Here is a 25723-nt window from a genome sequence, read left to right as displayed (position 1 = left end):
AAGTTCTATTGTTTTTATTGACTGTAAGGGACCGACAAATGTAGGTCCTTTACAATCAGAAATAGGGGAAATTATAATGGGGAACAAAGAAGTGGCAGAAGAATTGAACACATATTCTGGCTCTGTCTTCACAAAAGAGGACATAAATAATTTCCCAGAAATGTTAGGGAACCAAGAGTCTAGTAAGTGAGGGGAATTGAAGAAAATCAGTGTTATTAAAAAAAAAATGGTGCTATAGAAATTAATGGGGTTAAAGGCTGAAAATCTACATCCCAGAGTACTAAAGGAAGTGGCCCTGGAAATATTGGATGCATTGGTGGTCACCTTCCAAAATTCTACAGAGACTGGAGCAGTTCCTACAGATTGGAGCGTGGCAAATGTAACCCCACTATTTTAAAAAGGTGGGGGGGGGGGAGAGAAAAAAACAGAGAATTACAGACTAGTTAGCATAACATCAGTAGTGGGGAAAATTCCAGAGTCTATTATAAAATTTTTGGATATTAGGGGCATCAAGGGGTATGGAGAGAAAGTGGGAATATGGCGTTGAGATAGAGGATCAGCCATGATCATATTGAATGGTGGAGCAGGCTTGAAGGACCGAATGTCCTATTCCTGCTGCTAGTTTCTATGTTTCACATGTCCTTGAAACTGTATCTTCTTCACAATATAAAAACTTTCATGTTGCTACTATTTATTGTCAGTAACCCTTGAGAGAAAAAAACACATTCCTTAGCCTAGTTTATCTGGCTAATTGTAAACAAACTAAAATCCCTTTGAAATCCAAATCTCCCTTCATCTATCTAAAAATGCAAATTCCCTTCACACCTTACAAGCTAAGCCAGCATCCATGTTTACTCAGCAGCATATCAAGCACCTAGCTTCTTTTGATGAGTTAAACCTTGCAGTCAACTTGACTCCAAATGTAATTAAATCACATATAGACAGACCTTCCATATTTATCCGCATAAACCTACTTTACAATAAACCAGAAAAATATTATGAAAATTATTATACTCTTCTGACACTTAAAAGAAAGAAAAGTTAAGATAACATTTTCTTGTCGAAATTATTTCTTATCTCAACCCTCTATGCATATCTTATGTGAAAAATTGAGAAACAATTGTAGCCTTTACCATTATTGAAACGGCATTGGTTTCATCATTTCTTTTGGTCTGCCCTCATGCCTGGGAAAGGATCAGTGGGAAATTTGGTGTGGAGAGGAAGAAAATTATTTTTAAAATTAAGTTAAGACACATGAGGAGGTGCAATTCGACAGGAGCATGACACTTAGAGAAATTCCCCTTCTCAAAAAAACCTTTCTGCCCATTCCTGCATTCCATAACCTCACCTTTACCATATTCCATCATTCCTTTAGGAAACACCTCACCCATCACCTTTATCACTGTTCTTGACCTCCAGGCCCCGTCCTCACTACAGTCTTCGTTCCGCTGTTTGACTTCTGCCTTTGCAGTGAGTGACTCCTTGTCCTCAGTAACTTCATTTTTCATTTGAGCTTGCCCCATCTTTCTTCACAAAAATCTCATGCGCTGCTCTTCTCTCAACCTCCATGTCAACTCCACCACTCGCAGTCATAGCTATCCCTTCAACCTGGTCATTATAAATGGCCTCAGTGCCCCCATACTCTTTATCAATGACAAAGCTTTCTCAACTGCTTTCTCAGCACCACTCTGTCCCACCCCCTCTGCTCTACTTTCTTCCCTTCAAGAGGAAAAAAATGACACTGCTGCAAAAGTCTCTCCCTGACACTGGTCACCTGTATCGCTGGCCTGCTGCCTGTGATGACTCTTTATGGTTAACAGTCTAGCCGCCATCATCCCCCTCACACCCTGTATGATCGACCACCACCACCCTTCCCCTCCATCACTCACTCATTTTAGCAGCCACCTCCACTATCTCAAACAGGAGATTAAGAAATCATTCTATAGATTAGGATACAACTCCACCACCACTAACTGCACCTCCAGACTGCTCCCACCTCACCTCTAACTTACATCCAAAATCGAGGTCATTTGCATTGTGACTGCTCCGTCCTGTGGTTGCCCCTTACGTTCAGCCCCACCCTACCACCCCCCACCCCCACCCCAACCCCCCACCTTTAGAAGCCTTCATTGTCCAAGCATGGTTTCTGGTCTTGAGTTTAAAAATATGAAAATGATATTTCCTTTTCCATTATAAGATACGCAGGCTACAGGAAATTGGAACAGTGCACTATTCCTCATTAGCCTCACAGTATTGATCAAATCTGGCAAAAAAAATGATTATATTCTCTGATGAGCCACTAGATGGTGGATCAGGCTAAAGGAGGAGAACAACAAGCATTCTGCACACGTGAAAACAAACTGCAATTACCGGGAATCAGAAATAAAAAGAGTGCTGGAAATACACAACATGTCCATCAGTGTCTGTGAAGAGAGAAGACTTGTAGCTCAGATGTAAGATTCATCATCACAACAGAGAACTGGAAGATACTTGAGCATTGTACCAGTTCTCTTTCTTCCTTCTATGTAATATTTAAGCCCTTTGATTGAACTAAACAAGGGGATGGGTGAGAAGAGACATAACTGGTTGAAGGCTCAAAATGTTTTTTAATGAAAACATTGTAAAGGGATGAATATTAGGAGATTATAAATAGAGCCCAAGAAGAGGCTACCATGTAGAATGCCAGCAGAGGGCAAGAAAAAGTAGTTCAGTGTTCAAGAAGTGAATGGAAAGAAGGCCGAGGGAGGAGTGGGAGAGGGCAGCAAGGAATAGATGGGGATAACTGCAGAGTTATAAGGCCAAGGGGTACAATCTTCTGTCCATCCTCATACCTTTATTCACTGGCACCACTAAGATGGGAGAATCAAGAATGTGCATATCAAAGCCCAAATTCCCAATGTGTACTTTCACCACGAAGGTTTATGACAGAAGTGCTACATTATTTGTGTCAGCTTTCACCTCTTACATCATATCCAGAGAATTGAACACATGGTCCTGACTGATACTTCAGTGTGATACCAATGGAGTGCTGTGGTGTCAGAGGTGTAACCTTGTGGTTAAGACCCCCCGCCCCACCCCCACCCACTACCACCATCTTCCCTCTCAGGTAGACGTAAAAGGTCCCGCCGTACTATCCAAAGAAGAGCTGGGTTGTTCTCCCCGGTGTCCTGGTCATGGTCTCATTGTTGCTTAATGGGTCTTTTCTATTGCCAAATTAACTGCCCTCTTTCCTACAACAGTAGCCATTCTTCAAAAGTATTTCATTGGCCGGGATTTTCCGGTCCCGCTAATGGCGGGCATCAATGTGGGTAGGACGGGAAAATTTGGAGAGTAACCAAAATCTCCACATTTTCCTGTCCTGCCAGCGACGATGCCCGCCGCTGGTGGGACCGGAAAATTCCACCCATTGGCTGCAAAGGGATGTTTTGCGGGTCAGTAGATAGTGCCCCTGCCTCTAAGCCAGAGGTTCTGGGTTCAAGTCCCACTCCAGGACTCATTGGCAGTAGAAGCAGCATTCATGATAATTAGACTGCCATCCCTTCACCACTATTCCCCAAAGGGAAGGAAGTGTGTGAAGAAATCAAATAAACAAACATTGGCTGTAAAGCATTTTGGAATGCCCAGATATATATATATATATATTATATATTTTTATATATAACTGTTCTTCCTCTCATATTCTCTTTCCAGCCAGGGTTGCCAGATTATGATCAGCAGTGCCAGATTTCACTTCTTCTCCCTAGCTGAGGACACTGCATGCAAGTTCTTTATTTTATACAGTTTTACCCTTTATCCTCAAAACAGGGCTTCTCCTATGAAGGCTGAAAGAATTTTACAGTTAAATGTTCTGATGCAATCTGGATTTCATCTTTCATATTAACGTATCTTTGAACATTTTCAAAAGTTTTGACAGACTTTAAGACTCCCATTAATGAATGCATCAAGCTGATTCAATAGAATTCCTGTCATGCAAGGCTACAAAGCATCTTGATTCTTTCCCCAGACTTCTCTTGGCATTCAAGCACAATGCAAAAGCCCACAAATGAAAACACTTGTAAACAATGACATTCACTTATTATTCTAGAAATGGGGAAATGATGGCGTAGTGATACTGTCACTGGATCAGTAATCCAGGGGCCCAGACTAATGTTCTGAGGACACAGATTCGAATCCCACCAGAGTGGCTGATGGAATTTAAATTTCAATTAATAAACCTGGAATTAAAAGCTAGACTAATGGTGACCACAAAACCATTGCCAATTGTCCTAAAAACATATAAAAATTCACTAATGCCTTTTTAAGGAATGAAATCTGCCGTCCTTACCTGGTCTGGCCTACATGAGACTCCAGGCCCACAACGATAGCAAGCCGCTCGGTTGTATCAAACCGCTAGAAAGCCTGAAAGGAATGAAGCCAGACAGACTATGCGGCATTGAGCTAGACACCAGAACTGACAACGGCGTACCCAGGCCTGTTGACCCTGTAAAGCCTTCCTTACTAACATTTGGGGGCCTGTGCCAAAATTGGAAGAGCTGTCTCAGACTGGTCAAGCAATAGTCATATTCATGGAATCATACCTTACATAACATGCCCCAGACACCACCATCACCGTCATCAGAGATGGCAGCACAATGGTATACAGTTGGGAGGGAGTTACCCTGGGAGTCCTCAACATTGACCCTAGGCAACATGAAGTCTCATGGTACCAGGTCAAATATGGGCAAGGAAACCTCTTGCTGGTTACCACCTGCCATCCATTCTCATTCTCATGAATCAGCAGTGCTCCATGTTGAACACCACTTGGAGGAAGCACTGAGAGTGGCAAGGGCGCAGAATGTACTCTGAGTGTGGGACTTCAATGCCCGTAACCAAGGGTGGCTTAGTAGTACCTCCAAAGAACGGGCTGGCCATGTCCTAAAGGACATAGCTACTAGACTGGGTCTACGGCAGTTGGTGAGGGAGCCAAGAAGAGAGAAAAATCTACTTGACCTCATCCTCGCCCATCTACCTGCCACAGATGCATCTATCCATGACAGCATTGGTAGAAGTGACCACTGCATAGTCCTTGTGGAGATGAAGTCCTGTCTTCACACTGAAGATACCCCCCATCGTGTTGTGTGGCACTAGCATCATGCTAACTGGGATGGATTTCGAACAGATCGAGCAACTCAAAACTGAGCATTTGTGAGGCGCTGTGGGCCATCATCAGCTGCAGAATTGTACTCGAATACAATCCATAACCTCATGGTCCAGCATACCCCCACTCTACCAATACCATCAAACCGGGGAATCAGCCCTGGTTCAATGAAGAGTGCAGGATGGCATGCCAGGAGCAGCATCAGGTATACCGAAAAATAAGGTGTCACCCTGGTGAAGCCACAACACAGGACTACTTGCATGCCAAACAGCGGAAGCAGTAGGTAATACACAGATCTGAGCGATCCCACAACCAACGGATCAGATCTAAGCTCTGCCACATTCAGTCAGGAAGGGTGGTGGACAATTAAACAACTCACTGGAAAAGGAGGAGGCTTCATAAATATCCCCATCCTCAATTTTGGGGAGCCCAGCGCATCAGCGTAAAAGGTAAGGCTGAAGCATTTGTAACCATTCTTCAGCCAGGAGTGCCAAGTGAATGATCTATCTCAGCCTCCCCAACATTACAGATGCCAGTCTTCAGCCAATTCGAATCACGCCACGTGATATCAAGAAACGGCTGAAGGCACTGGATACTGCAAAGTCTATGTGCCCTGACAATATTCTGGCAACAGTACTGAATTGTGCTCAGAACTTGCCGTGCCCCTAGCCAAGCTGTTCCAGTACAGCTACAACATTTGCATCTACCCAGCTATGTGGAAAATTACCCAGTATATCCTGTACACAAAAAGCAAGACAAATCCAACCCAGCCAATTACTAACCCACCAATCTTCTCTTGATCACCAGTAAAATGATAGAAGGTGTCATCAACAATGCTATCAAGGGTCACTTGCTTAGCGATAAACTGCTCACTGACACTCAGTCTGCGTTCACCAAGGCCATTCAGCTCCTGACCTCATAACAGCCTTAGTCTAAACATGGACAAAGAGCATAACTCAAGAGGTGAGGTGAGAGTGACGGTCCTTGATATCAAGGCCGCATTTGACTGTGCGTGGCACCAAGGAGCCCTAGCAAAACTGAAGTCAATAGCAATCAGGTGGGAAACCTTTGGAGTCATACCTAGCACAAAGGAAGATGATTTGGGTTGTTGGAGGTTAATCATCTCTGTCCTGGGACATCACTGCAAGAGTTCCACAAAGTAGTGTCCTAGGCCCAACTATCTTCAGCTGCTTCATCAATGACCTTCCTCCCCCATCATCAGTGTATACCATATGCAAGATGCACTGCTGCAACTCTCCAAGGCTCCTTCGACGGCACTCTTCCAAACCCGCGACCTCTTCTACCTAGAAGGACAAGGGCAGCAGATGCATGGGAACACCACCACCTGCAAGGTCCCCACCAAGCCACACACCACCCTGACTTGGAAATATATCGCTGCTCCTTCACTGTCGCTGGGTCAAAATCCTGGAACTCCCTTGCTAACAGCACTGCGGGTGTACCTGCACCACATGGACTGCAGCGGTTCCAAGAGGCAGCTCAACACCACCTTCTTCTCATGGTGCAACTGGGGATGTGTATAAATGCTGACCTTGCCAGTGATGCCCACATCCCATGCAGGGTTAAATAAAAGTGCCAAAGAGCTTTAAAAGCAAAAAACAAACAAATAAATTCACATGGGTGCCATACAACATCCTGCTTGAGTTACAACTTTATTTACATTTTCAACTACAGTCATAGGACCAACTTGTTCATCGCTGCACTGGAGCTGAGCTAACCAGGGTGGCCATAAGGATGTTAAACATGGTGGTCCACCGATTGGTCATTCGGGAGATGAGGCTGTCGCTGGAAAGACTGACATTAATTGACCATCCTTAGTTGCCATGAGAAAGTAGTGATGTGCTGCTGCTTTCTTGAACTGATTGAATACAACCAAGTAGCTTGCTAAACAACTTCAGAGGGCAGTTAAGAGTCAACCACTTTGAGTGGGGCTAGAACCATATATAGGCCAGAGCAGATTATGACAGCCTGTTTCCTTCCCAAAAGAGCATTACTGGACCAGCTGGATTTTTACAAAATCCCAACAATTCCATGAGTCAATTTTACTCCCATACTTATCACAAATGGTGGGATTTGAACTTATGGGGCTGAAATTTAAATCAGCCTTTTGGAGATGGCAAAAGTTCTAATAAAATGGTGGCAGAAGGTGTCAGGAGGAAAGCCCAACACGTTACCACCGCCACAGGATATTATCAAAGGCATGAATGGCAGCGGCTCAGCCACCTGACAACTGGAGGTGGACGGCCAATTAATTAGCCCGTTGATGACCATCTTACCACCCCACTGGGAATTTACGAACCTCGCTGGGAGGGCTTTCCTTTCCAGAGGCTCCATGGCCCACCACTGGAGAGTTCACCCCTCCAAAACCAGGGACCCACCTGGACCCGGCACATTTTTAAAAAAAATTTCCAAGTACCTGCGAGGCTGCCTCAAAATGGAGGTGCCCTCTCCTGCCCCTTGCAGCCTTAGCAGTGGCCACCTCTATCAGGCCAGCAGCTCGAAGAGGCAGCGGCCTCTAAATTGGTTGTCACCTCTAAAATCACCACCACGGTCCAGGACCCAGATCCAGTGCCAGCAGTAGGGGCCCAGGGCATGTTCTCTGGATTATTAGTCCAGGCCCTGGATTGCTAGGGCCAGTAAAATAACCACTATTCCCATTAATCCCATTCCCATATGTCTGCTCCTATCCTGTGAATATGAATAGGAAAATGCATTGCCTCAGTGCAGAAATAGGCAATCAACATATTTGCCCTTGAGAAATTTGGGAAGGGAGAGGCACTAAAAAACAAAAATCACACGTAAATCCGCAAAAACCAACATTTTATAGCAGGCGTGCCAGCACCTTATTATAACGTTCACTCCCAATGTATTTGCACAAGCTGTTAGTTAAGCAGAGCAATTGAAATCCAATTGGAGTAAATTTATTTTTGGTTATTTGCTTGGAACCCTTCTAGAAGCAGTTCAGTTTTACAAACAGTATCTTCAAATAACTATTGTGTTACTAAGTTATTCTGCAACGGCAAGCTTTACACACGAGATGATGTCACTCCCTTCATTCCACATTTCACTCCTTTGCCAAGGAGGCAGAAAGTGCCCTTTGTCAATAGAGATTTTGTAAAGAATAATCAGTTGGTGACACGTGGTCCCACATAGTTAGTCAACTACTTACTGTAAACAACCCAACCTACAATAAACCAACAGCATCGGGATCCCTGGGAGTGTCAGTCCTACAAATTTGCCACTGATTCAAGGCTGCCTGCTTCAGGAACATAAATGCAGGTGACTTCTCCTCCACATCCCTAAATTGCAGCTTCCTTGGAGGGGTAAAATTTTGTTTGATATTTGCTGCTGCGAGGGAGTGTCCAAGGAGATTTCTGTCAATGTATAGCAGATTGTTCTTCGTGTGACCATTTGCCTAATCTAATCGAGGTGTGCAAATTGATTAAAGGATTTGATGGGTATGACGGCTGACAAACCATTTCATCTCTGGGCAAATCCAGAACAAGGAGCACGATATTAAAATTAGAGCTAGACCGCTCAGAGATAAAATCAGGAAGAATTCTTTCACATAAGGCATAGTGAAAACCGGGAACACTCTTCCCAAGATGTTGTAAATGCTGAGTCAATCAACATTTTCAAGACTGAGATCGGTAGATGTTTATTGGAGAAAGATGTGGGTGTACCTGCACCACGTGGGACTGCAGCGCTTCAAGAAGGCAGCTCACCACCACCTCCTCAGGGGCAATTAGGGATGGGCAATAAATGCTGGCCCAGCCAGTGATGCCCACATCCCATGAATTAATATAAAATAAGATAGATGTCGAGGGACATGGAGGAAAAGGCAGCTAAAGGAGATTAACATGCCGATCAGCCACGACCTACTAGAATGGGGTTTTCGTTTCACGAAATTGAGAAATCTTTTAATTACTGATCTTAAACTATCTAATCATTTAAACTTTGTCACTCGTGGGTCGCCATCATAGAAAAGCAACTGAAAGCAAACTTAAAATGTAGCATATAGTTCTTCCAAGACAGAAATTGAAGTAACCCTGTACTGGTAAAACAATTTACAACCTGCTGCTGGGAGGTGTGGGGATGAGCCACAGTAACTCTCTTCTCATTCTTTACTTCCCACCTTGTGTAGGAGGGCCTTGACCCCATTCATAACTTTTCTCTGACTCCAGGTTAGAGACATGGTAACACCATGTGGTAAGAGAGAAAGAAGAAAGGCTTGCATTTAATGGCGCCTTTCACAACCTCAGGATGTCCCAAGGTGCTTTACTGCCAATGGAGTATTTCTGAAGTTTAGTCACTATTGAAATGTAGGAAATGCAGCAGCTAATTTATGCACAGCAAGCTCTCAAATACACATATATGTTTTAGTGATGTTGGATGGGGGAGAAATATTGGCCAGGATACTGGAGAAATCACCCCCGCCATGCAATTTTGCTTACACTAAATTACCACTACTTACCATTGGATTAATTTTTTTAAAAGTCATTTAGTTAATTTTACGAGTACCAATCAACTGCCATGTCTATCAGCAGCAGTGTGAATGCTAAAGCTTTGCTGAGTATTTAGGGAGCACTTGCCATAAGAAGTCATATATGAACAGGCCAAGTTGGATAACTTTACACAGAGAAAGGTGCTCCAGGCAGGCCTAGACACCCTTCTGCCAGCGTGGAAGCATAGCTACATACCGCCCAATGGGGCGCCATCAAATCCCTCCCCATAACAATGGTGACCTGGCTGCAAGAAGCATTAAAAGTTTTTGAAAAGTTGATGAGAAACATCTCCACGTTGAAGAACCTGAATTGCTATTTACCTACCATCTCATGCTGGAAGGCCTTGATTGACTCTCCAATAAGAGCCCGCCCACCACCCTTAACTGGACAAGGAATCTGTCTCCATGCCAGTTAAGAGCCGCCTCCATGAAAGTCCTAATGAGTGACCATTCGCACCGAAACCTCCACCCCGAGGCAGGTTCAGGACTCAAAACAGTCCCAACTTCTGTTTCCCACCCTGTAGGGAAAGTCCAGCCCAGAGTTCACCTATCGGGTCTGTGACCCATCTTCAGAACTGGGAAAAGTTTGAAATGTAATAGGTTTTGAGCAAGTGAAATGGGGGAGGGTGGTAAAAAGACAAAAACGGATGGTCCGTGATGGGATGGAGAAGAACATCAGGAATAGGAGCAGACCACATTGCGATGCCAGTCAGTGCGATCGTGGCTGACCTTGGGCTTCAACTCCATTTTCCCGCCCGCTCCCTATATCTGATTCCCTGAAAGACCAAAAATCTGTCCATCTCAGCGTTAAACCCAATGTTGAAGCAACCACAACCCTCCGGGATAGAGAATTCCAAAGATCCACAACCCTCTGAGTGAAGAAATTTCTCCTCCACGTGGCCCTGAATGTGCTTCCACGTTCTAGATTCCCCAGCCAGGCAAATCAGCCTTTCAGGCAGAGGTTTTCCAGCCCCGCCCGTCACCGGGATATTCCGGTCCCACCGAAAGTCAATGGACTTTTGGCCGACCTGCCACATCAGCCACAGCAGGGCCAGAAAAATACCCGCCTCAGTGTCTACAGCAAGAGAGTGGGCTGCCCCAGCACACCCTCAAATAGAAGGTTGGCACCGTTGTCGAGACCAGACTTATAATGGAATCCGTCTTTCAGCTTCTTTCCATTCAGCATTTTAATCAGGGGTGAAATAGAATTTGCAAACCCTCTGATTTTTCAAAGCTGCAGCAAGCAGAAGCAAAACCGCCATCTATGTCAACTGGAATTGCTTCACTCCCCAGGCAACACAATGTCAGAGAGGAGCAAAGTTGACGTTGCAAGTCCTCATGACCCTTCAATAGAACTAGAAGGGTCATGAGGACTCGAAACATCAATTTTGCTCTTCTCCGCCGATGGGAGTGAGTTTGGTTTGTCGGAGGGTATGGTGTTGTTCTGGCTTCCATTTAAAATATGATTTCAGATCTCTGGTATGTGGGAATAATTTGGAAAATTATTAAAAGATGAATCCATGATCCAAGTCAAAACCATTGATAGTCACCCAACCCAAGAGCCTCAAATTATCATCACTAGTGCCTGCAAAGGGCATCTTTTTCTTTCATACACTGAAATAGTTCTTGGCTGGTCTCGTCATCAAAGAATGTAACGGCAAACAGGTTTGTGTAACCCGCGTATTTCTGAACTAATAGTGGAATATTACATATTGAACATATCCTACTGTTGCCATTATATACTTTGGTGTGCATGGAAAAATAGTATGGTTTACATTAGATGAGCCGGCTACGTTAAATGGGTTCCAGGGAGTCCTCTAAAATTCCAACTGCACAAGTGGAAAACACTTTAAAGCTATGAGGATTAGTGTCACATTTTGTTTCATAATGCCTCTTTGAAGCACTTTGGGATGTTTTATTATGGTTACAGCACAGAAGATCATTCGGCCCATCATGTCAGTGCCGGCTCTCTGGAAGAGCAACTCACCTAGTCCTGCTCCTTCTTTTCCCCCAGAGTCCTGCCAGCTTTTTCGCTTCTGATAATTACCCAATTCCCTGAATTCCTTGATTGAACCTTCCTTTCCCACGCTCTCAGAGGTGTAAAGATGACCTATCCCTTGCCTCAAAAAAAAACTTTTGACCCCACCTCCTAGAAAACTATCATCTCATGTCCAAACTCCCTTTCCTCTCCAAGGTTCTTGAACGTATTGTCTACTCTCAAATCTGTGCCCATACTTCCCAGAACTCAGTGTTTGAATCCTTCCAATCAGGTTTCCGCCCCGCTGAACTATCGAAACAGTTCTTCTCAAAGTCACAATGACATCCTTTGACATCCTTTGTTTCCTTCCTTGTCCTTCTCGACCTGCCTACAGCCTTTGACATGGTTGGCCACACCATCCTCCTCCAACACCTCTCCTGTCGTCAAAGTGGGTGGGACTGATCTCACCTGATTCTAATGTTATCTATCTAATCATATCCAGAGGATCTCTTGCAATGGCTTCTCTTTCACCACTACCTCCAGTGACCCCTAAGGGCCTCTACTTCTCATCTATATGCTGCCCCTCAGCGACATCATCCAAAAACACAACATTAGCTTTCACATGTATGCTGATGACATCCATCTCTACCTCTCCATCACCACTACTCAACACTCCACTATTGCTCAGTTATTAGACTGCTTACCGGACATCCAATACCGTCTGAGAAGAAATTTCCTCCAATTAAATATTTGGAAGGCTGAAGCCATTGTTTTCGATCCCCGCTCCAAGCTCAAATCCATCGCTCTCTCTCACAGCAGTTTGCGACTAAATCAATCAGTTTGTAACCTTGGTGTCATATTTGACCCCATGGTAAGCTTCCAGTCATGTATTCATGCCATCACTAAGGCCATCTATTTCCACCTCCTTAACATTGCTTGATTTCGCTCGTCTCCACTAACCTGCTGCTGAACCCCATCATTCGTGCTTTCGTTACCTCTAGACTCAATGATTCCAATGCAATCCTGGCTCCCATATCCTACCCTGTGTAAATCTGAGGTCATCCAAAACTCTGCTGCCAGTGCCTTAATTCGCGCCAAGTCCAGTTTACCTATGACCCCTGTGCTCACTGACCTACATTGGCTCCCAGTCGAGTAACGTCTCGATTTTTTTCTTCCTTGTTTGCAAATCCTTCCATTGTCTCGCCTCACCTCTGTCTAATTCTGGCCTCTTGAGCATCCCCGATTCTAATCAGCCCATCATTGGCGGCCGTGCCTTCAGTTGCCTAGGCCTCAAGCTCTGGAATTCTCTTCCTACAGCTCTCTGCCTTGATTTCTTCTTTTAAGATGCTTCACCTGACCGAATAACCTCCTGTGTGGTTCTGTGTCATATTGTGTTTAAAATGCTCCTGCGAAGCACCTCGAGAAGTTTTATTATATTAAAAGGTACTATACAAATGCAGATTGGTGCTGTAAAGACACTATATAAATATAGGTTGTTGTTCTTTTTGATTCATATAAATTCATGAAAGATAATATTACTGATAGGAAATCATTAGTAAAAATGTAGAGAATGGTACGATGGAAGTTGTCCAAAAAATGACATATAATGTAGAATGACTTCGGGTCTCTTTACGTAGTTCACAGGGAATAGATGCTTAACTAGTTCATGTGCAGATTCCAGTTTTATATTTTATTACAAACTTCAGACAGACAGTCTTTACTCTGCATTCAAAAATCAGATTCAGGGTAAAGCAACACCAAAGGGAACTAAGTGCACTGATCAGGTGCATTTTATTCCATTTGTTTTGTTTCCCACATACACTAAGTTACTGTACCTGAGAATGAGATACAAGGAGGACAGCTGAGGGAATTGGAAGCTGAACCAGTTCCATGCAAAAACCATGTTCACGTTGAGATGCTGATTGGTGTCATGGCACAAGTGCACTGAAACCAGCTCAAAGCACTTAGGAGGGTCGAGGTTGTTCTGTCACAGGGTTGGACGACTGTCCCCACTACAGAGATTGGGTTAGTTGGATTTATGAATGGAGATGCAGCTACAAAATTAACATCGACAGTTGACAGTGTTCCAATATAGTTTACAACTCTATAAACAACTTGCATTTAAATACTACCTTTCACGTCATCAGGACATCCCAAAGTGCTTCACGCACAATGAAACACTGTTGCAATCAAGACTCATTTGTGCACATGAATAGCTACAAACAGCAATGAAATAAATGACCATACAATCTCTTTTGGAGGTGTTGGTTGAAGGGTAAATGTCAGCCAGGACACCAGAGGAACCTCCTCTGCTCTTCTTCAAGTATGTGATCTTCTACATCAATCTGAGAGGGAAGATGTAGCCTCAGTTTTAATGTCTTATCCAAAACGTCACTTTTAACAGTACAGCACTCCCTCAGTACTGCTCAAAATTGTCAGCTTAATGTGCTCAAGTCTCTGCGATGAGGTTTAAGCCCATGACCTCCTGATTCTAGAAGCGATTGTTCTATCACTGAGCCAAGGCTGACACCTATACAGCTCTTAAAGTAGTAAAACATCTCAAAACCTTTCACAGTTATGGGGTCAGACCCAAATAGGAGAAATGGGGCAAGGTTCAGGGGCAGAGGCATGGTCAAAAAGACAGGTGCAAAGAACATTTCTAAATCACTGCTTAGGCCTCAGCTAGAGCAATGTGTTCAATTCTGAGGAACACACATCAGGGAGGATGTGTCAAGGCCTTGGAGAGAGTGCAGAGGAAATTTACCAGAATGACATCTAGGATGAGGGACTTTAATTGAGTGGAGAAACTAGAGAAGCTGGGTTTATTATTGAAAATTTAACAGAGATGTTCAAAACTACAAGGTGATTTTATAGAGTAGACAGAGAAAAACTGTTTCCACTGGCAGGTAACTCAGTTACCACAGGACACAAACTGGTAAAAGAACTAAAGGTGGAGGTGAAGGGATATTTTTTTCCACACAGTGAGTTCCTGTGAAAGGATGGTGGAAGCAGATTCAATAATAACATTTAAAAGGAAACTCTTATAAAAGCAAAAAACTGCGGATGCTGGAAACCCAAAACAAAAACAAAAATACCTGGAAAAACTCAGCAGGTCTGGCAGCATCTGCGGAGAGGAATACAGTTAACGTTTCGAGTCTGAATGACCCTTCAACAGAACTAAGTAAAAATAGAAGAAAGGTGAAATATAAGCTGGTTTAAGGGGTGGGGGGTGGAACAAGTAGAGCTGGATAGAGGGCCAGTGATAGGTGGAGATAACCAAAAGATGTCACAGACAAAAGGACAAAGAGGTGTTGAAGGTGGTGATATTATCTAAAGGAATGTGCTAATTAAGGATAGAAAGCAGGACGAGCAAGGTACAGATAGCCCTAGTGGGGGTGGGGTGGGGGGAAGGGATCGAAATAGGCTAAAAGGTAGAGATAAAAAATGGATGGAAATTCACTTAAAAATAATGGAAGTAGGTGGGAAAAGAAAAATCTATATAAATTATTGGAAAAAACAAAAAGGAGGGGGAAAATCGGAAAGGGGGTGGGGATGGAGGAGAGAGTTCATGATCTAAAATTGTTGAACTCAATATTCAGTCCGGAAGGCTGTAAAGTGCCTGGTCGGAAGATAAGGTGCTGTTCCTCCAGTTTGCGTTGAGCTTCACTTGCAACAATGCAGCAAGCTAAGGATGGACAAGTGGGCATAAGAACAGGGTGGAGTGTTGAAATGGCAAGTGACAGGGAGATCTAGGTAATGCTTGTGGACAGACCGAAAGTGTGCTGCAAAGCGGTCACCCAGTCTGCTTTTGGTCTCTCCAATGTAGAGGAAACCGCATTGGGAGCAACGAATGCAGTAGACTAAGTTGAGGGAAGTGCAAGTGAAATGCTGCTTCACTTGAAAGGAGTGTTTGGACCCTTGGACGGTGAGGAGAGGAGAAGTAAAGGGGCAGGTGTTGCACCTTCTGTGGTTGCATGGGAAGGTGCCGTGGGAGGGGGTTGAGGTGTAGGGGGTGATGGAGGAGTGGACCAGGGTGTCCCGGAGGGAACGATCCCTGTGGAATGCTACCGGGGGGGGGGCGGTGGGGTGAAGGGAAAATGTGTTTGGTGGTGGCATCATGCTGGAGTTGGCGGAAATGGCGGAGGATGATCCTTTGAATGCGGAGGCTGGTGGGGTGATAAGTGAGGAGAAGGGAGACACTATCATGTTTCTGGGAGGGAGAGGAAGGTGTGAGGGCGGAAGCGCGGGTGATGGGCTGGACACAGTTGAGGGCCCTGTCAACTACCGTGGGTGGAAAAACTCTTATAATACTTGAAACAAAGATTTGCAGGTTGAGAGGGAAAGACTGAGGGAACAAGACAAATTGGGTAGCTCTATCATAGATCTGGCACAGGCCTGATTGGCTGAGTGGCTCACTTCTCACATCTATATAGTAATTTCACAACCACACCAGTATCTCAAAGCACTTTAAAGCCAGTGAAGTACTTATTGAAGTGTATTCATTACTGTAGTGTTGGAAACACAGCAATCAAATTGCTCACAGCAAACTCCCACAAACAACAATGTGATAATGACCAGATAACCTGTTTCTTTTCATGTGAGGTTGGTTGAGGGGTAAATATTGGCCCAGACACCGGGCATAGCTCTCCTGCTTTTCTTTGGAATGGTGCCAGGGGATCTTTTACATCCACCCGAGCAGGCAGATGGGGCCTCGGCTTAACGTTTCACCCGAAAGGGCTTTTGAAGGTGAGGAGAGGTTCAGTAAGGCAGAGAGGTTTAAGGGGAAAACACCACAGTGTGGTGTGAGACAGCTGAAAGCTCTGCCGCTGATTTTAAAGCTAGTGCGATACGGTGTGGGCAGTCGACCAGAAGGTACAGAAGGGACATCAGGTTGAGGTGCGGCCAGTAATGTAAACTTAACTTTTGACATTGGGAATTCGATGGAAAGTGATCGGAACACTGAGAACTGTTGTGGTCGGCATGGTGATGAGTAAAATGCTTAGTGACCCAGAGCAGGTACAAGTGCCCTCCTCCTTACACTGATCCAGCAGCACAGCATGTGTGCTTTGCTTATTTTACTGCTGCCACAGAATAGCAGCAGTAGTTCGGACAGGATGCCATGGTTACAACCAGCTGTTTGAAATGCTTTTCTAAAGCTTCTGAAAACTTCCAGTAAAGCAGCTCTGATTAGGAGTTTTATCTTTCATATATGCACTTTGCGGCCAATGAATCACCATCGAATGTTATCATGTAGGAAACTCTCAGCAAGTCCCACAATGTGATGACCAAATAATGTGTCTTAGTATCGTTGTCCAGGGCATTGGGAAGAATTCCCCTGCTCCTCTTCAAAATAGTGCCATGGGATCATTTACACCCATGTGAGGGAAAAGGTTTCATATCCATAATTTTAAAAAGCTGTACCTCTGACAGTGCAGCTCTCTTCAGTACAGCACCAAGTGTCAGCCTAGATTTTGTGCTCAAGTCCCTGGAGCGGTTGAAGCCACAATCTTCTGACTCAGATGCGAGAGTGCTACCAACTGAGCCACAGCTGACACCACAAAAAAGGAGAGTGAGCTAGCAGATGAACCATGCTGATGCTGTAAAGGTTCGCAGTTATCACATGGTGTGACTGGCCAGACATACTGGATTTTTAAAATTCCCAATTCTGGGTCAGCAGAGACCAGGAGCACTGAAGCAGGGACCAGGCTTGAGCAGAAATCTTAATTTAATCCAGTTTGCAAAAAAAAAACGGCTCAACATTTTGCTTCTGCTGCTTAATTAGTTGTTCACCAAGTCAAAAGGACAGATTAAATGAGTGCTGGAAAATCTTTCTTACTTACTGCAGTCAGCCTAGCATCAAATAAGGTTTTCCCTTGGCTCTCAATGGGTGTTTCCTGTTCGGTGAGCTCAGCTATGCTGATTAACCGCCAGAGGCCGCCAAATACTATTTGTCTGGTTGATTTTTCATCAACCTCCAGTGGGATTTTTGGCAACAACTGGTGGTTACAAACTCAGCAATACTCTATAAATACGCCTCAATCCTTAGAACACCGATCTCCTTCCAAGTCAAGTTTCATGTTAATATATGTGCTGTGTGCAACAAGCAAAATAAAATCGAGTGTTTCAAAAAACATAAATGAGGAACTCCTACAGACTATTATACAGAAGTCTTTTACTTCCTATTATTTGCTTCTACTTTAAACCAAGCAGCTATAGAAATAACAAGAATGCTTGCAGAAATGCAGAACTCAGCATTTCTGAGATCCTACTTCTTCAGCACCATTACATGGCAGATATATAAAATTGCCTAAGCAATTCAGAATCACAGTATCTGCATTTAATACTTTGCTCACTTTGAATTTTAACCTCAATCTAAGAAATACAAATTGAAAAGAATCAATGCCCTGATCTGCAGTCTGAGAAGTGATTTTTTTTTAAATTCTGGAGCTAAACAGAAAAAATAAGCAGCCAGTTTGCAATATTGTTCATTTTTGCATTTTTATGTGAGACATGCTTAACCTGAATCAATTTTGTTAAAGCTTGGTTTTGTGGAACTACTGTGCTTGTAAAAAGTTTAATTACATCCTGTTGTCAATTCAACTCCGACATCATACCATTTGAAAATGGAAGCACCTGATTGGAGGATGAAGATTTGCATATCCAACCAGTCAGTCAGAACTAGAGATACAATTCTCTGATTGGGCTGTTTAGTGTGAAAGAAAAGTCCTCTGTCTTCTGGTTACAGGGTAGAATTCAATTCTTCTCTAGGGTGTCAAAGGGCTTTCTCACACCAGCAGTCTAGCCTATTCAGCAACAAGCAACTCAGTAGGTGACTTGGGTCTCAGGTCTCAGCCAGGACACCAAGGTGTGCAAGACAGGAATAATTAATTTATAAGCAAAATACTGCGGATGCTGGAAATCTGAAACAAAAGCAAAAATACTGGAAAAATTCAGCAGGTCTGACAGCATCTGTGGAGAGGAACACAGTTAATGTTTCGAGTTAACTCCCTGGGTTCCTCCTCATCCCATCACTGCACCACCCCCTCCCTCTCCCTCCACATCCCTACCTTCCTTCCTCTCCCCTTTACACTCCATTTTCCCTCTCCCATGCTCCCTACTATACATACGTTCCCTGCACCCTTCCCTCTCCCACCCACCTCACTACCCTATCCTCCCCTACTCTCTCCATGAGTTCCCCCTGAGCTGTCACCAAGCTGATTTAAGCATTGCTAACTCTCGCCACTCCCTTACTAGTTCTGAAGAGCTCAGATTTCTTTTTAAACACTGGTGATTTTTATGTGAGAACTTGTAGATTTTTTTAAATACTTCAGTAGTAAATTAAAAGAATTAAAAGAAAACCGCACTTGAAATATTCCAATAGGTTTGTCTCTGGGTGGTTTTTTAACTCACACTATGCACTAGGTGGAATATATCAATAGGGTGTATCACTGTGCCCCACACACACACACACACACACACACACACACACAAACAAACACAGTGGTTACCTAGTTGAACAATGTGTGGAATGTATTACAGGGCCAAGAATTTGAATTAAGCAAAGTTATTGATTGTCTTCCCTTTTTGCCTAGGTGATTCATGTTGAGGAACTTCAGGCGGCCTTAATGTCAGCTTCAAGTTTACTCAGCTACACACTAAACTGTATCTATTCCACCCTGCAAATTGACATTAGTTCTAATCTTAAATAAATGCAAAAAGCGCCAGAAAAACTCAACAGGTCTGGCAGCACCTGTAGAGAGAGAAGCACGGTTAACGTTTCATGTTCAATATGACTCTTCTTCGGAACTGGAGTTTTAATCTTGTCTGTTGCCTCACCGAAGAGATCACATGGTTCTTCAGATGGGGGTGCAGAACGATGTTGCAAAAGACATTGCAATTGTGGGGTCAGGCTGAGTGGACTAAAAGGATCCTTTCTTGTCTGCCTGTGTTTGTACTGTTCCCAATTACCTCTGACAAGCATCGTGCACTGCAGCAGCATGAGAAATGGCAAAATATAAAAAAGACAGCCAATATTTACTGCCCTTCCCTAACTGCCCTTAAGAAGGTAGTGGTGAGCCACTTTTTTTAAACGGCTACAGTCTGTTTGATGAAGGTGGCCTCACAATGTTGCTAGGTAGAGATCTTGGGGATTTAGATCTAGCAACGATGAAGGAACAGTGGTAGCGAGAGAACCCTAAAACCATACAGCCTGTTAGGGACGAACTGAGATCTGGACAGTTGTTACATAATTTCTAAGCTCCATTTGTAATCACTATAAAAAAGGGACTGTACTTGAGTCAAAGGATGCACTTTAGGGGAAGCCTTTCAAACTGTTTCTGCTAGTTTCAGTCATGCCCAGTTTTTCCCATTTACAGACGTGGCTCAGGCACTAAAGGTTTACATATCCTTAAAGAGGAAATATTTTTGGGCCTACTTCCTTATACTATTAGTTTCATCCCCACTCATTCTGAGAGACAGATTAAACATGAGGTGCCACCAATCAAGGAAACAATGGCAGATGTTTCTTTGGCAAACAGCCATCCGAGATATGTGCACTCTTCTGATTCTAGCTTCCTGTGCATTCCCAATCATAATTGCTCCACCACTGGTGACCAACCCAAGCTCTGGAATTCCCTCCCTACACCTCTCCTGCTCACTTTTCTTCTTTAAGACACTCCTTAAAACCTCCTTCTTGGACCAAGCTTTTGGTCATCTGACCTAATAACTCCTTATGTACTTTGGCATCGCACTTTGTTTTATACAGCTCCTGTAATGCTCATTTGGAGAGCCGGTGCAGACATGATGGGCTGAATGGCCTCCTTCTGTGCCATTAAAATTCTGTGATTCTGTGAAGCCCCCTTGGTACATTTCATTATGTCAAAGGTGCTACATTAATATGAGTTGCTGTTGTTAAAGTAAGTGCCCAATAAGGATCCTTTCCATGTTCCCAAGTTTCTTGGCATTGTGAACTGCAGTCATGTGTAAAGTAGGCATCCTGCAAAGGGCCCTTGACCAGATGAAAGAGTTGCCATAAATTGCTACTCTCCTCCCTTTCTTCAACAACATGCATCTTTTTCTTTATTGGAATCTGGGTGTCACTGACAGGGTTACCCATCTCTAATCACCTTTGAGTGGTTTTGCTAGACCATTTCAGAGGGGAGTTAAGAGTCAACCAGGTTGCTGTGGGTCCAGAGTCACATATAGACCAGACCAGGTGAGGACAGCAGATTTCCTTCCCTAAAGGATATTGGTGAACCCAATGGGTTTTCACAACAATCAATGATAGTTTCACAATCACCATTACTGAGACTTTCCTTTCCAGACATTAATTAAATTTAAAATTCCACCAGATGCCATGGTGGGATTTGAGCCCATGTATCGGGATTACTAGTCCAGTGACATTACCGCTATGCCAAGACCACTCCCTTAAATTTATTCCTGCCAACCACCTCAAATGTGCTTGAAATATTGTTTGTAACTTGTGACTTGCCAGTGACACCTGCACCCCAAGAATTAATTTAAAAAATAACATTATAGCCTGCTAATGTTGTAGTCGCCACCAGCTCATGAAGCCAAATCACTCAATGCTCATCCAATGACACTATGCACTTGAGAGCTATTCAATATGCACTAGACCGTAACATGACCCAAAAATGGTGCTTCACACCATCCTTCTCTGAGAATGCAGGATGAATGCAGCACTCCCATGGATGAAACGCAATACATTCACACCCAGAATACTAAAATAATGAAAACACACCAGCTTACTGACAACAAACTTTTAATGGTTTATATCCTCCACTGTTGCCCTGGTGCCTTAAACTACTCTTAAGGATGCAAAAACAATGTAAGGCAAGCCGTAGGATTCAGATTACATCATATTTCTACAAAAACAGTTCGAATTTAAAATGTAATATTTATTTGGAACCTGAATATGAAAAATTTGATGCACCAAAGGGAACTGTCTCTTTAAAAAAACATTCCCATAATGAATGGGGTTTCATGCAGGCTGAATGGTTTTGCATGAAAAGCTATTTTTAATACAGATTTTAAAACTTTATGAATGTAGCTCTGAAGGCAACCACTTCCTCTCCAAAATGAAAGCAGTGGAGAAACCAGTTAGTTAGTTAGTTGGTTAGTTAACAGAGCTCACTAGAAATTTGAGATTAATTTGTTTTTTTTTTAAAAAAGAAAAAATATATATAGTTTTAAATAATAGTGCGCACATCTATTTGGAATGACCGTAGTTAAGAGATTTTACTCTCCTGGGCGCATAACTGCAAACTCTGATAGGTTAACTGCCAGTTTACAGTTGAACAGCATTAATCTAATGTGGGATCGTATTGCTCTCCCTCTCCCTCTCGCTACAGGGTGGGCGGGGACTGTTACTCAGGTGCAACATTCTGAAAACTGAGACTAAAAACGGAACTGCCGATCGTTAGTAGTTAAGACGATTTTCACACCGCTTCAACCTCATTCACGAATACATCCAAGAAAAAAAAACTCGCTTCTGTGCATTGCGGGGCTTCAGAATTATGGCACAAAGTCGTCGTCCCCCACACCACCACCACCCACCTTATAGGATACAAAAACCCCTTTCAATTCCAGATCCACCGCCAACTCCATGCGCCGGTGAAGCAGAACATTAACACAGCCCCGAGCCTGTGACAAGGGGGTGTGGTTGATCGCAGACCTATTAAAAAAAAAGTTAAAACGCGCAGCATCAAATGGTTTCACTGGAAGAGAACGAGCACCCTAGGGTACAGACGGTCAAAGCAAATCTGCTGATATTGCATTTGCAACACCCCCACCGCCACACCCACCACCTACCCCCCCCCCCCCCCCCCCATCCCTTTTTTCCTGTCATGCAGTTAGGTGCCAGAGGATTTTTTTTTGCCACGCTCAATCAAGCGAGCTGTGTTTTTCAATACTAAACATCAATGAATACAATATGAAGCACGCTGAAAGATTCGCCCGTCACACGACCGGTCCAAAGATAATTGCAGCTAAGAAAGATGATGTTTACCCCTGTATCTAGGGCCAGCCTCACACTGCGGAATTCAATTATTTCTTAAACGCTCCCAAGGTTTCCATCTCCTACTTTTGCATCCAAAAGTGGTATGACTTAATGGGGGAAAAAAAAATCCAAGTCTTACTTGTCTCCCCTCTTGCTCAGAAACGAGAAAAAGGCTCTCACTTCTGAGTCTTGTTGATGCTTCAAACCATATGGTTGCTTTTACAGTGCGAGCATCTTGGGGTGGGTGGGTGGGGTGGAGAGAAATGTATAAAATCTGCACGTGGCAAATTCTAAATGAAGTATCTCCAATATTTTAGGTTTCTTTCCACCATACACTAAAAGCATCAATTAAAAACAAATACCCTGCTGTGAATTTTTAAAAAAAAACTTGAAACAAATATGTAGAAAAAGTATCTGCACTGCCAAAGGATATTGAAGTCACATTCCAAAATGGCTTAACTACTATGGGTTTAATATTGCTTAGTTACACCCTTCCCTCCCACTCCCCACCCTTTTCCACAGCACCAGACACAGTACTACAAGGACACTACAAGGCGGTAACAGATGATATCACAAAGTGCCAGAGTCAAACTCAAGTTTAAGGATGTCATCTGTCTCCATAAAGACCATAGGCGTAGGAGCAATGGTAGGCCATTTGGCCCATCAAGTCTGCTCCGCCATTCAATGAGATCATGACTGATCTGATAATCCTCAACTCCACTTTCCTGCCTTTTCCCCATAACCCTCGATTCCCTTAATGATTAAAAATCTGTCTATCTCAGCCTTGAATATACTTAAGGACCCAGCCTCTGCAACCCTCTGTGGTAAAGAATTCCACAGATTGACTACCCTCTGAGAGGAGAAATTTCTCCTCATCTCTGTTTTAAAAGGGTGACCCCTTACTCTGAGATTATGCCCTCTGGTCCTAGACTCTCCCAAAGGGGGAAACAACGTCTCAGCATCTACCCTGTCAAGCCCCCTAAGAATCTTATGCATTTCAATAAGGTCGCCTCTCATTCTTCTAAACACCAATGAGTACAGGCCCAAGCTACTCAGCCTCTCCTCATAAGAAAACCCCTCCATCCCCGGGATCAACCTAGTGGACCTTCTCTGGACTGCCTCCAATGCCAGTATATCTTTTCTTAGATAAGGGGACCAAAACTGTTCACAGTATTCTATGAATAACTCCTTCCCAAGTTAATTATTTTGTTCCATGATCAAGGGAGCTGGTTGTATTGGGAACCAGCTCTCTGCTCTCAACCAATACCACTATTTAGCTAGTCTTGGAATTATGCCCAAGAACAACCTGGCCTCAGGGCCTGACTTTCATTTGTCCTACCCACCATGGGGCTAAATGCCCAGTTTCTGCTTCCCACTCCCCAAGTACAGTACAAATTTGCACAGAATACATTGTGTTGATTAAATGTATTATACAACCATCTTCATGCAACCTGAGTGCAAGAGATATGACAGTGTTTCAGCTGCAGCCTGCTACTTTAAACAGTATTCTATAATCCCTGCACAGTTTCAGATCATTTCCCTGACAGAAAACCAATTCAAATTATTATGTTGTACTACGTGCCAGCTTTTGATCTGAACTTTGCTTTAAGAAGTCTCTTAAGAAATGTACACGAGCTTCTCAGTCATGCAAGGAATGTAACCAAGGAATTACATAATGAAGTGTAATTTGTATATTTTAAGATTGGTAGAGTTAGTTGGAAACTTTAATTACAAACAGTTTTTGGTTGAGGCATTTTAGCAACATAAAGTGAAATTCTTTTAGAAGAAAATACCTTTTTTTCTTACATCTCTAATTATCTAAAAAGCCATGGATAAAATCAACAGGCTTCAGCTCAATTTTAAACTAGAAGAGCTGTTTATACTAAGCATTTGTTTCAGATTTGCTTAGAAAGCGCTTCACAGACGAAATTACAATCTGCTGCATGATAACCAGAAAGATGCTGAGAATTTTTAGCCTTAATTGACCCTGACCAATAAAATCGTGTTAGTTTTTTTTAATTCTTTGAATTTTCGTAAAAAAAAAAGAAACAGGAAGCTTTGTTACAACTTCAATGCACTTACTGACTATACCACATACTTCCTCTAAAGGAACTGTGAACCAGCAGATAAATTTCCCTCAATAATCTAATTCAATGACTACAGATTGAACATATGCATTAGATTCTCATAGCAAGCAGGTTGCAATTCATGCTGTACAAACATATAGGAGCGATATATATAGGATATTACCTGCCAAAAATGTGTGGCTCTAATACCACAGCATAACTGTAGGATTAAGTGAAATTAATAGTTAATTATTGTGCCACCAACAATAATAGTGGATTTTAAATTGGTCGAAAATTATCAGTGCAAATTTATTGGCTGTATTACATGTCCAAAATGGAATAACGTAAATATAAATGTTCCAGGCAAATAGTAACATTGGAATATCTTGCCACTTACCATGGCAGGAACTTTTTCCTGCATGTTTTCTGAAGAGGCCAGTTCCCTTCAAATGACAGCTTGGCTCCTGTCAACCTGCTTGCACAAATTTAAGTCATCCCTTTCTCTCTTCTCCCACTACCCCAACCACCAGCCCCCCTCCCCTCCCTCTCTCTCTCTGCCTTTTCAGAGATGTCCTTCTTCTGGTCTTTTTCATTGCCGGACATGCCAGTCAGTTTGGTGTTGTATGTTGGTCTCTGAGCAGCAATTGCCTGTACTCACTCAGTCAGTCAATCAGTCACAGGCTGCCTCTGCCTTTTGTGGTCACGCCCACCACCCCCCACCGAACCCCCCCACCCCCCCGGCCAATCCTAGCACGCGGGCTCGCGCTCTCTCCGGGTGCGCGCGTTGCTGCCCGAGCTACCGTAAACCTCAGAGTGCGAGAGAGCCTGCAGCACGTTGCAGCCTCGCCAGGATAAAGATAGAATTGGGCGGGGCCGGGGCGGGTTGTTTTTACATTGTAAGGTATGTGGGCTGTGGTTGCTGCAGCCTATGCCCCTTCCCGCTTAAGATGTAAAATAACTTATTTTGCACACCCCTCTGTGGCAACTGGTGTGTCCACCTGAG

At 43.5% G+C, this 25723-nt stretch overlaps 1 long non-coding RNA gene across 15 annotated transcripts in view; it reads right to left on the bottom strand.

Moving 5' to 3' along the window:
- LOC121277946 overlaps window positions 1-25413 on the bottom strand; it is a 620247-nt gene extending 594834 nt beyond the window's left edge. For all 15 annotated transcript variants that reach the window (XR_005943011.1, XR_005943014.1, XR_005943018.1 and 12 more), the window contains exon 1: window positions 25118-25413. This is a non-coding gene — a long non-coding RNA (uncharacterized LOC121277946). The remainder of the gene's footprint in view (window positions 1-25117) is intronic.
- Window positions 25414-25723: the final 310 nt, after the last annotated feature.

The sequence above is a fragment of the Carcharodon carcharias genome, chromosome 5 (genome assembly GCF_017639515.1).
Source record: "Carcharodon carcharias isolate sCarCar2 chromosome 5, sCarCar2.pri, whole genome shotgun sequence".
Taxonomy (NCBI): Eukaryota; Metazoa; Chordata; class Chondrichthyes; order Lamniformes; family Lamnidae; genus Carcharodon; species Carcharodon carcharias.
This window is presented reverse-complemented; position numbering and strand designations above follow the sequence as displayed.